Here is a 12,190-nt window from a genome sequence, read left to right on the forward strand (position 1 = left end):
TGTCATAACATGTCTAAGCAAATCATATTTTTTAAAAGGTTCTTTTTCAGTTTCTCTACCAGGACACCCAATCTCTCTCCTGCAATATTCTGCATTCTCTCTCCATTTGAATACTATTTTTGCCTTTTTAACCATTTTACCAAGTGAATAAGCTTAGTTTGTCACACCTATATTTCTATTATTCACTTCACCTACCTGTTCCATTTAAGACGACTTCTCATGCTTTCTGACTTCTCCATGCCTCATTAAAAGTCTAGGATGATATACTCTGTCCCATCACTGTTGATCATAAATAGTTGAGGACCCAACATTGATGACTGTGGCATTTAATAGTTAGCTTGGCAATTTGAAAATTTGATCCATTTACCCCCAGTCTCTGTTTTCTGTTAGACATGCAATCCTTTATCAGTTTTGAAATATTGCCCAAAACACCACAAACTCTTATGCAGTAGCTTTTTTTTTAATGTTGCATGTTATCCAATGCCTTTTGGAAATTCAAATACAATACATCCACCTTTATCCAGTATGTTTGTCACTTAGGGACATAGACTGAATTGTTTATTCCCATTCTTGCTGAGCCTGCTCCACCATTCATTTTTTTTTTATTTTTCTGTACTTTTAGTTATGGACTGAAAGGGAAAAGGACTGTTTTAAAAAACCAAGGACTGTGGAAAGAATTACTACACTTCTTTTGAAAAGTAAGTTCGGTGATGTTCATTTTAAGTGCTGTTTACACTGTGATTTGTTCCAGCAGTGGGACAGATGAGCTGAAGCCAGGAAACATTTATGAATGGAGGTTTGTTGGCAATGGGTGGCTGATTGATAATGCATTGTTGATGATTGATATAGGCCTTCTGCCTGCCAATAAATGTGATTGGCTTCCCAGCTTCTGGGTGAAGATGTTTGGATAAAAGCCACCAGACCTCCAACAAAAAAAGAACTGTCCTTTTCTCTGCAGTAAAAGACATCTGAAGCCTGATTATAAAGCAAGTTTATTTCCCTCACCAGTTGCTGTAAACAGTAGCTCTTAACCAATAAGTCAGACCCTTTATAAGAGTGAGCCATTCACTCTGTGTCCCACAAAAGTAGGTAGAAAGTACTTAATGAAAGAAGATTGAGGAACAACAAGTAAGTGAAAAGGATCATCTCCGTGAATCCTGTAGACCGAGACTGTTGAACTGCCTTCCCAGCCTTTCCTTCTGCCCATGACCCCCATTTTTATTTTGTCTGTCTGTGTCTCTGTTTAGGATGGATTTAATAAGGGGGTTAGAGACTTAACTAATAGTTTTATATGTCAACTGCCTATCATGTTTATTTGTAGTGAGAGTATTTATTTGTAATAAAACATAGAACCTTACAGGACAGTGTACGCCCTTCGGCCCTCGATGCTGCGTCGACCTGTGGAACCACTCTGAAGCCCATCTAACCTACACTCTTCAATTCTCATCCATATATCTATCCAATGACCATTTAAATGCCCTTAAAGTTGGCAATTCTACTCCTGTTGCAGGTGGTGTGTTCCATACCCCTACTACTCTCTCTGATTTAAGAAACTACTTCTGACATCTGTCCTATGTCTATAACACCTCAATTTGAAGCTATTTCCCCTCCTTCTAGCCTTCGCCATCCGAGGAAAAGTGCTCTCATTGTCCAACCTATCTAACCCTCTGATTATCTTATGCCTCAATTAAGTCACCTCTCAACCTTCTTCTCTCTAATGAAAACAGCCTCAAGCCCCTCAGCCTTTCCTCGTAAGACCTTCCCTCCATACCAGACAACATCCTAGTAAGCCTCCTCTGAACCCTTTCCAAAGCACGGTGGCACAGTGGTTAGCACTGCTGCCTCACAGCGCCAGAGACCCGGGTTCAATTCCCGCCTCAGGCGACTGACTGTGTGGAGTTTGCACATTCTCCCCGTGTCTGCGTGGGTTTCCTCCGGGTGCTCCGGTTTCCTCCCACACTCCAGAAAATGTGCAGATTAGGTGAATTGGCCACGCTAAATTGCCTGTAGTGTTAGGTGCAGGGGTAACTGTAGGGGAATGGGTCTGGGTCGGTGCGCTTCGGCGGGTCGGTGTGGAGTTGTTGGGCCGAAAGGCCTGTTTCCACACTGTAAAGTAATCTAATCTAATCCTTCCTATAATGCGGTGACCAGAACTGTACACAATTCTCCAAATGTGGCCGCACTAGAGTTTTGTACAGCTGCAGCATGATCTCATGGTTCCGAAATTCAATCCCTCTACCAATAAAAGCTAACACACCTTATCAACTTGGATCGCAACTTTAAGGGATCTATGTACCTGGACACACAGATCTCACTGCTCATCTAACCTCATACTCTGCATTTCTGTTACTCCTTCCAAAGTGAATCATCTCACATTTTGCTGCGTTAAACTCCATTTGCCATTCTCAGCCCAGCTCTGCAGCTTATGTCTCTCTCATAATCTACAACATCCTTTGTCACTATCCACAACTCTACCGACTTTCCTGTCATCCACAAATTTACTAACCCAGCCTTCCATGTCCTCATCAAGGTCGATTATTAAAAATGACAAACAGCAGTGAACCTAAAACAGATCCTTGTGGTACACCATGAGTAATTGAACTCCAGGCTGAATATTTCCCATCAACCACCGCCCTCTGTCTTCTTTCAGCTACTAGCCAATTTCTGATCCAAACTGCTAAATCACCCTCAATCCCATGCCTCTGTTTTGTGCAATAGCCTACTGTGGGAACCTTATCAAACACCTTCCTGAAGTCCATATACACCACATCAACTGCTTTAGCCTCATCCACCTGTTTGGTCACCTTCTCAAAGAACTCAATAAGGTTTGTGAGGCGCGACCTACCCTTCACAAAACCGTGTTGACTATCCCTACTCAACTTATCCCTTTCTGGATGATTATAAATCCTATCTCTTATAACCCTTTCCAACGCCTTATCCACAACCGAAGTAAGGCTCACATGTCTATAATTTCCAGGGTTATGTCTATTCCCCTTCTTGAACAAGGGAGCAACATTTGCTATCCTCCAGTCTTCTGGCACTATTCCTGTAGACATTGACGACATAAAGATCAATGCTAAAGGCTCGGCAATCTCCTCACTGGCTTCCCAGAGAATCCTAGGATAAATCCCATCTGGCCCAGGGAACTTATCTACTTTTACACTTGCCAGAGTTACTAACACCTTCTCCTTATGCACCTCAATCCCACCTAGTCGAGTAGCCTGGATCTCCGTATTCTCCTTGACCACATTGTCTTTGTCTTTTTCTAGTATTCATTTAGTTCTTCCCCTATCTCCTCTGACTCCCCACACAACTTCCCACTACTATGCTTGATTGGCCATAATCTTACTCTAGTCATTCTTTTATTTCTGATATACCTATAGAAAGCCTTTGGGTTTTCTTTGATCGTATCCACCACTGACTTCTCATGTCCCCTCCTGCTTAGGTCTTTCCTGGCTAAGAACAAAGAGAGAGCTAACTTGTAATTGTCAAGTGCCTTAACTGAGCCATCACATCTCATCGGCACATAAGCTGGCTTCTTCCTCTTGACAAAAGATTCAACTTCCTTAGTAAACCACGGCTACTGCGATTGACTACTTCCTCCCTGCCAAACCGATACATACTTATCAAGGACCCGCAGTAGCTGGTCCTTGAATAAGTTCCTCATTTCAACCTTGTCCATCCCCTGCAGTTTCCTTCCATATCCCATGCATCCTAAATCTTGCCTATTCACATCGTAATTGCCTTTTCCCCCAGTAATAACTTCTGCCCTGCGGTAGTTATCTATCCCTTTCCATTGCGAAAGTAAACACAATGGAATTGTGGTCACTATTACCAAGTGCTCACCTACCTCCAAATCTAACACCTGGCCGGGTACATGGGGAGATTTTCTTTTTAAAAATGGCAACCTGCTTTTGTCAACCTGGGTCAAAAAGACAGTTAAATTGGGGATTTTTGTGGACTTTTATGAAATCATTAACTTTTGGAAAGCATTCCTGGAGTTATTACAATGTGCTACCCCAGTGAAGTATAACATCAACAGGTTCAATATCTTTTCCCACTCCGACTCCAGTATCCCTTTCCATCATTAATTAATCTTTACTTGAAACCTAATCAGTGATGGAGCTTCCACAGGCAGTTGAATATGGAATTTCTAATATTCACAACTCTTGAAGTACAAGAAATTTCTCCTCACCTCAATCCTAATTGGCTTCTTGGCACTCTATTAAATTTGTGAAACACGGTTCTGCTTTCATACTATAAAGCAGATTCAGTGTTTTTTTTTCATGTATTTGTTAATATCCTGTAATACACTCTCATGGATTCTAGCGTTTTGCAATGACAAACGTTAGGCTAACCGGTTTATAGTTTCCTGCTTTTTGTGTCTCTGCTTCAGAGAATAGTAGCTTATATTTGCAGTAAGAAGATGTTTTGCAGCAAAATTTAAAATAATGATGAGTTTGCTCGAGTGAATCAAGAAACCCTTCCTTTCAGGTAAGGTCATTGGAGATGAGGGGTCACCAATTTAAAATTATGAAGTGAATGAATGAATGTGGCTGAGGAGATTTTTTTTTACTTTGTTAAAGATGGACAATATTTTGCCACCGGCAATAGTTGTAGCAGAGAATGGGATCATTTTAAAGAAAGATAAGCATTTAAAGCAGTAGAAGATGGAGTGAAGAAAGCAAAACAGTGATTAGTTGTAGACTATTGGATTGGACGTGCCAAATATCCTTCCACTGAGTTGCAGTGTTCTTCTTCTGTTTGCTAAGAACAACCAATTAAAGATGATCAATCAGTCAAATATCCCTTCAAAGTTCTTTCACTTCATTATGGGCCAGACCAAAGTTTCTCAAAACATATTAAGATAATCTAGAATCTAACCTTTTCCATTTTCTTAAGGGAGGTGTTATGGTCTTGATGCAATTTGATCAGTCAAACTACCAGGCTCAAAATAAAATACACCTTATTCGTACACTATAATTAAAATGCAGGCAAAATAAAATAGAAAACTTGAATAACTTTATCGAAATATTGAAATAATATGTGTTGACTACAACTACTGATTAACTGTTCCAATATAGTAACATTCCATCAACACACCCTTGGCAAAGGCAAATTCAGTAAAACAGATTGTCTCTCATACAATTCCAGCATTAGGAAGGGAACCCCAGCTTTTAGCTGTACCAGAGAGAGGAATATGCAATTTCAAATCCCAGTAACTAATCCTGAAGGCAAAAACAAAAAGAAATCCTGGGTTTTTTTGGGAATTTGGCCCCATCCATTCAAGCTGCTTCTATTGTTCCAACCTTTAATAAAAGAAAACCCAAGGCCACAAAAGCTGTTTACGTTATTGGCTTTGGAGCTGACTGCATTCCGCCTCTGTCTCAACCTTTCTTCATTTATATAAAAAAAAAGGTAAAATTGTAAAGACACAGGGTAAATCCTCCTGCTAAACTTAAAACCAGCAACACAGAAAAGATTTATCCTGTGCAGCAATCTGCAAAACCTTAAGTGGCCAAGAACTATTTAAAGTAAAAATTAATAACTTTATTTCTTAAAGTATAACAGAGAATAATTAATGAACAACTATTTACCATTCCTTACTCTAATCTATCTGTTACCTTCCCTTCTATAATACTAGTCTGATAAAACTCCCAATTAAGATTTACAAAACAACACTTTTTATCTCAAAACCGGGCAGCTTTTGGTTCTTGCCTTCAGATCTTCCTGTGTCTTCTTTTGGTTAGGAATTTCTGCTCTACAGTTACTGATCGAAAAAGGTGCCTTTTTAAGAGAGCTTTGTTTTCAGGCAGTCTGTTTACATGCTAGGTTGTGGCAGTTCTCCTCTCAACAGTTTAATTTTCCCTGGCCTTATAAACCAGGGCATTGGATTGTGTCATTGGCCCTCAAGATTGAATCAAGTATATTGTCAATCTTGATTAGAGTTTGATCTGTTTCGGGTATAATTTTAAACCGATTGGCCAAATTCAAATTGTTTTTGTCTCCAGCCAATGAACTAATTGAGTTGTTCGACCCAGTGTTACATTATTACCTTTTTGAGAACACTGTCTCCGGTAGTTCTGCTGCTTTTAACTCTCTTCAAGGTATACCCACCCCTTTGTAACAAAACACACTTCTTAAAGTCATAGTATTGTCACAACTTTCTTCGGGTTCATATGAGATTGTAAAATATAATATATATTGTTTTATAAAAATAAAAAAGATAGAATGCTTCAACAAAATGCCATAAAAGTTACCCAGTCCCTGTTCGAAATACTTCGCTTTTTTTTTGTCCTCTTGTGATGTAACTTTTTTTTCTCCAGGTCCGAGGTTTTCAGTTCAGCCCCAAACTGTCCTCTGTTGTATTGAACTTGCTAATCTTACCTACCGCAGGCAAAACTGATCCCAGTGCTTTTCTTGCAAGTCGGGGTCATTTTCAATTTAGTGATTTTCCAAGTGATCTGATGCTTGTTTGTATTGTATTTATAGACTGAGGAATTGCGAATGGAGTGAAAAGATCAAGCAAACTAGTGAGAATGGATTCTGGCCAGGACTATTTGCCAAGGCTGGGTCTAGCAATAATTCTTGGCTGTCTACCCACCTTGCTATGGAAACTTGTGTTTTTCTTTGTCCACTGCTTCAATGGCGTGGACCTTCCTCCACAATCCTGTAATTCCCTTTTCCTCTGTGAATACAGAAATTTGTGGACAGGTAGATTTTCCCAGATATCGGAAGTTTGTAAGTGGCGAGGATGATCTAAATTTTCCTTTTTATGCTGCTTCCTCTCAAGTTGTACTTGAATAATGACCATAAAGGGATAGACCAGGTTGACAGCTAAGTAGCATGATTGCACTGCAGAACCGATTAATCTATATGCATTACATACAGATCTTGTTTATTGGAACAGTTTACAGATGGTTTATATCACCTGAAGTCAAGAACAGTATAAATATAATGTATAACTCATTTCAAAGGAGCCAGTGTGGCACAGATGAAATGTCTTTACCTCTGGGCCAGAAGGTTTGTGTTTAAGTCCCACTTGCTATGGAGGTATGCCATAGCATTAGAAATTAACCATGTTACTCATTTTAAATGTTTGAGGTTGTTAACATTACCTACTCAAGCTGGTCCCGCTCTTAAAACTAAGGCATGTATACGATTACATGTGCTGTCAGTAAATGTTTTGTAAATTATAGGGTGCACTTGGATATTGTGGAGGAATATCATTGCAAAAAAGAAAGCAACTGTTTTTTAATTACATTATGCATGGTTCATGTGATTAGTAGCAATAGATTAGACCAGGTACTGCTGGAAAGAGTAAATGCATGTTTATGGCATTCTGTCATTTCCTCAGGATATCCCACAGTGCTCTAATGACTAATTAATTACTTCTGAAGTCACGTCATTATGGTTTTAGAAAATGCATATGAAACTCCATAATCTCCACATGTATAACACGACCGAGATGTCTTGGTGAGTGAATGTGCGCCAAGCAGTGATGCCAGGTCTTCGCAACCTTGCAGAGAAAATGACTCTGCAGTGTGATGTCATGGCTCGCGTGCTCCTGTCACTACTGACGTCACTGCTCCGAACAGAACAGACAAATTGCTGTTCCAAAGAAGGCTAATACAAGTTGGGAAAGGTTAATAGATTTTCTACGCTACTATCCTTTTAGCAAAAGAAATTCAAAAATGTTGCCATGTGTCACAATTGCCAGCATGATCAGTGTAAAATTCAGTGTCGATTTTCCTCGGCTGAACTAAGGGCAAATCCTCTCTCTGTTTGTTGAAAGTTTGGTGAGTGTTTGTGCATTGGCTATACCCAGATTTTGAAATTGGTTTGAAGTCTTTTGATGATCTGGCATTAAGACATCGTCCCGCTTCAGAGATTTACTCTGTGGGAGACATATTGAGATCAGCGCGTTTTGTTCTCAACCACGTTCAAAGCATGTATAAGAGAGCGTGGTGCTGGAAACGCACAGCAGGTCAGGCAGCGTCCAAGGAGCAGGAGAATCTATGTTTTGGGCAAGATCCTTTCATCAAAGGATTTCCTGATGAAGGGCTTTTGCCCGAAACATCGATTCTCCTGTTTCTTAGATGCTGCCTGATCTGCTGTGCTTTTCCACCCCCACACTCTCGACTCTGATCTCCAGTATCTGCAGTCCTCACTTTCTCCTAACATATTTGAGAGTCAGTTCTTAAGAGAAATTTTCTAAAGCAGAAAATATTAGAAATACTAAGATCAGTAGAATCTGTGAAGAAAGAAATTCTAAATGTTTCACATTCATGACCTTTCACCAGAACAGGCAAAAGGTTATAGGCCTAAAATGAAAGCTGCTCTTTTTTTTTTCTCCATCGCAGCCGCGTGACCTATCTGGTATTTTTAGCATTTTCTGCTTGTGTTTTAGACTTCCAACATCTGCAGTATTTTGCTTTTGAGGCAGTTCTGAAGACATGTTCTTCTGCTCGCGATCACAGCTGCAAATTGTGGCAAAATTAGTTCTGTTTTTGTCATACATCCAAACCTACTCTGGAATTGAAACTTGGTGTAGAGGTAAATATATCTTTTCAATGTTTTCCTACCATTAAAGCCCTTTCAACATGCTGCCGCAAGCTATTTGAACCAAAAGCAAGATAACTACTTCTGTGAGGCATGGAACAAAGAACATCTACAAAGCTTTCGCTGAGCAGCAGAAATATTTACAGTGAATTTGCAAAATGTGTGTAGAACTGAAAGCCATTTGGAGGCAAATAGTAGAATTTGCATTTGAGCAGGCTGCCAAAATAGGAACCTCCACATCATTTCATGAGGTCAGTAAAGCTCTCTCTTACTTTAAATAGAGTAATTAAAGTACAAATTTTAACCCGTGCATTAATAGTTACTGAAAGGAGCAATATTTGTCATAACCCGAGCAGAGAATGTGGAGAACTGTTTCCCAGTTGTATTTTCCCAACAACTAACATGGCTAAAAGTGGTCACTCAGGTCATTTATAGTTTGAAAGTCCTTTTGTGCAAATTAGCTGTTTCATTTATCCACGTAACAGCTAAAGATTTGGCCTGTGAAGCCCTTCATGATATACAAACATGAGATATGAAGTGAAACAGCACAAGTTTGGGTTGTTCTTAAAGTATTCATTTAAATGCAGTTTTGAGAATGATGCATTGCTGGAAGAAATATGAAACAGGGCTTAATACTCAATGTACTAATTGTGGGGGGCTTTAGTCTTATAGATTGGACAAAGGTGGTCCAGAAGATGAGTTTTTGCAATGTTTTTGCTATTTTCTGTCATAATACAATCGAGAACCAGAGGGAATAAATCTTATTTTGAATAGAGTCATTATAGCATAGAAACAGACCCTTTTGGTCCAATTTATTCGCACCAACTCGACATCCCAATTTGACCTCGTCCCATTAGCCAGCATTTCACCCATATCCCTCTTAAATGCTTCCAATTCATATACCTATCCAGATGCCTTTTAAATGTTGTAATTGTTCTCTCCTTCACCAACTCCTCTGTCAGCTCATTCAAGCAATGCACCTCTGCATGAAAAAGTTATCCCTTTGACATTTGTTACATTTTTCCCTTCTCCCCTTAAACCTATGCCCTCAAGTTTTGGAATCCCTCACCCTAGGGAAAAGGCCTTGGCTACTCACCCTATCCATGGTCCTCATGATCTTAAAAACCTCTATAAGGTCACCCCTCAGCCTTCGATTCTCCGGAGGTAAAATGTCCCAGCTTCTTCAGCCCTTCCCTATAACTCAAATCCTCCAGTCCTGGCAGCATTCTTGTAAATTATGTCTGCACCCTCTCAAGTTTGACCAGATCTAGTATTATGCAAAGAGACAGGTTTAATTAGTAACCTCCCACCAAAGGTCTTCTGGGGGAAAAGTGATCACAATGTAACAAAATTCCATATGAGTTTGGAAGCAATGTTTTCCAGTGCCAATTGAGAATTGTAAATCTAAACAAATTAACTGCTTTGGTATAATGGGAAAGCTGGCTGTTGATGGCATAGAGTGAAAGGTTTGTTTGTTACATAACTTCTTGCATATTGCTTTTCTTTTGGGAATAGTGGGACACAACTGGAAGGATTAGCAGGTTGGTTATCAAGAATTCTGATGTTTTGAAAGCTGCTTCTGAGGGTAGAAAGTCTGGAAGTGGGACCTGAACCTAATGTTTCTGGCTCAGAGGCACAGTTCTGACCCAATGAATTCTGGAGAGTTAAATGGTAAATAAGCAGTGGGAAATGTTTAAAGAAATGATTTTTTAAAAATGGCGTAAAATGCCTTTCATGACAGATGTGGGGAACAAAAGCTAAGCAATAAATGGCTCTCCCTGGCTTAGTCAAGAATTTAAGGATACTATCAAAATAAAAGACAAGATTTGTCATATGAAGAATAGTAGTAAGCGTGATGATTGGGTATTTTTTAGAAATCAGCATTAGGCAACTTAAAAGTTGATGATGATAAATAACAAGTCAACAAATCCCCATGATCTGATGGCCTACATCTTAAGGTTTCAAAAGGAAGGTAACTGAAGAGATAGGGATAGATTGATTACAATTTTCCAAATTTTCCTAGATTTTAAATCGGTCTTTGAGGATTGGAAGTCAACAAGTGAAGAACTAGTATTAAAGTGAGGAGAGAAGAAATATTGGGACCTATAAGCAAGCTAATATGATATTGTGATAATCATGTTTTGAAAAGATTTGTAGCTCAGGTTGGGGTTCTGGATGCAGGTTTGCTCGCTGAGCTGGAAAGTTTGTTTTCATTGTGATAATCTTTGTCTGATAGTGCTGCTAAAGCATAAATTTACACAATCTGCAGAGGTAATAAAAAGAATTCTAAACGAATGCCTTACTGTGGCTGCAGAAGGGTGCAAGACTGTTTAACATTGCATCATGTCCTGTGATGATGGTATTCGTGACTGTTTCATGAGCATATCACAGGGTAAGACTTATCCTACAGAAACAGTCATCACAAAAATACTGGAATCTACTAATAAAGTCAGCAGAGTACATTGAGCAAATCATTGTATGGTCATGGTTAGAATGGTTTTATGAATGGGAAATCAAATTTGACAAATTCATTGGAGTTTGTTTTTTGAGAATGTGACTTGTCGGATCAATAAAGAGCCAATCGATGTGATACAATAATATTCTGAAAAGGTATTCAAGTGCTGTTTTACAAAAGACTAGTCGACAGGAAATGAGTGCATTAAGTGGAGCTGCAATGAGATGGTTGGTTAATATGTGCAGGAGGCATAGAGTAGGAATTTATGTGGCAGTTTTAACTTGGTAGCTGTGATAAATGGAGTGCTGCAAGGATCAGTGCTCCTGTTGGTTATTTATAAGCTATATTATTAACTTAAAGAAACTGACAACAATGTTTCCAAATTTGCTGATAAAGTTGAGTGGAAATGCAAGCTAAGAGGAGGGCACCAGGAAATTGTAGAGAAATATGGTCAGATGAGTGGGGAACAAGGTGACAGGTGAAAGATAATATGGGGAAGTGGGAAGTTTTTCATTAAGATAAGCAGAGCAAGAAAGTGAATATTTTTGCATGGTATGGAACTTGTAAATACTCATGATCAGACAGACTTGAATGTACTCTTACAAAGAACACTAAATCAGCATGCAGATACAGTCAACAAATAGGAAGGCACATGACAAGTTTTTTTTCCTGGGAAGAGTTTGGGGACATCTTGCTACAATTATGCAGGGCTTTGATGACACCAGTGCTGGAGTACTGTGTCCAATGTACTCAGAGAATTACATACTTGCATTGGAGGCTGTATAGTCAAGATACTCTAGCTTAGTTCTTGGAATGAGAAACTTCTATGTATGTTGAGAGGCAGAGTAAATTGGTCTTGTGCACTCTGGAGCTTAGAAAATTGAGATGTGATCCCAATAAAACGTGTAACCTATTCCAATGGGGTGTGACAGGGTAAACATTAAGATATTATTTTCTTTGGATGTGGAAGCAGGAAAATAGGCACAGCCTCAGGAGTTAATGTTAGTTAATTGGTGCTGAGGTTGGGAAAACATCATCATAGAGAGTTGTGAATCTTGGGGATCGTCTACACCAGACGGCTGTGAAAGCTGCATTACTGAGTATATTTATTTGAATACAATCCTGAAAGGACTTGAGTGGATCCTGAAAGGATGTTTGCTGTTATAGAAGAGA

This window comes from Chiloscyllium plagiosum, chromosome 20, assembly GCF_004010195.1.
Source record: "Chiloscyllium plagiosum isolate BGI_BamShark_2017 chromosome 20, ASM401019v2, whole genome shotgun sequence".
In the NCBI taxonomy this organism is placed as follows: domain Eukaryota; kingdom Metazoa; phylum Chordata; class Chondrichthyes; order Orectolobiformes; family Hemiscylliidae; genus Chiloscyllium; species Chiloscyllium plagiosum.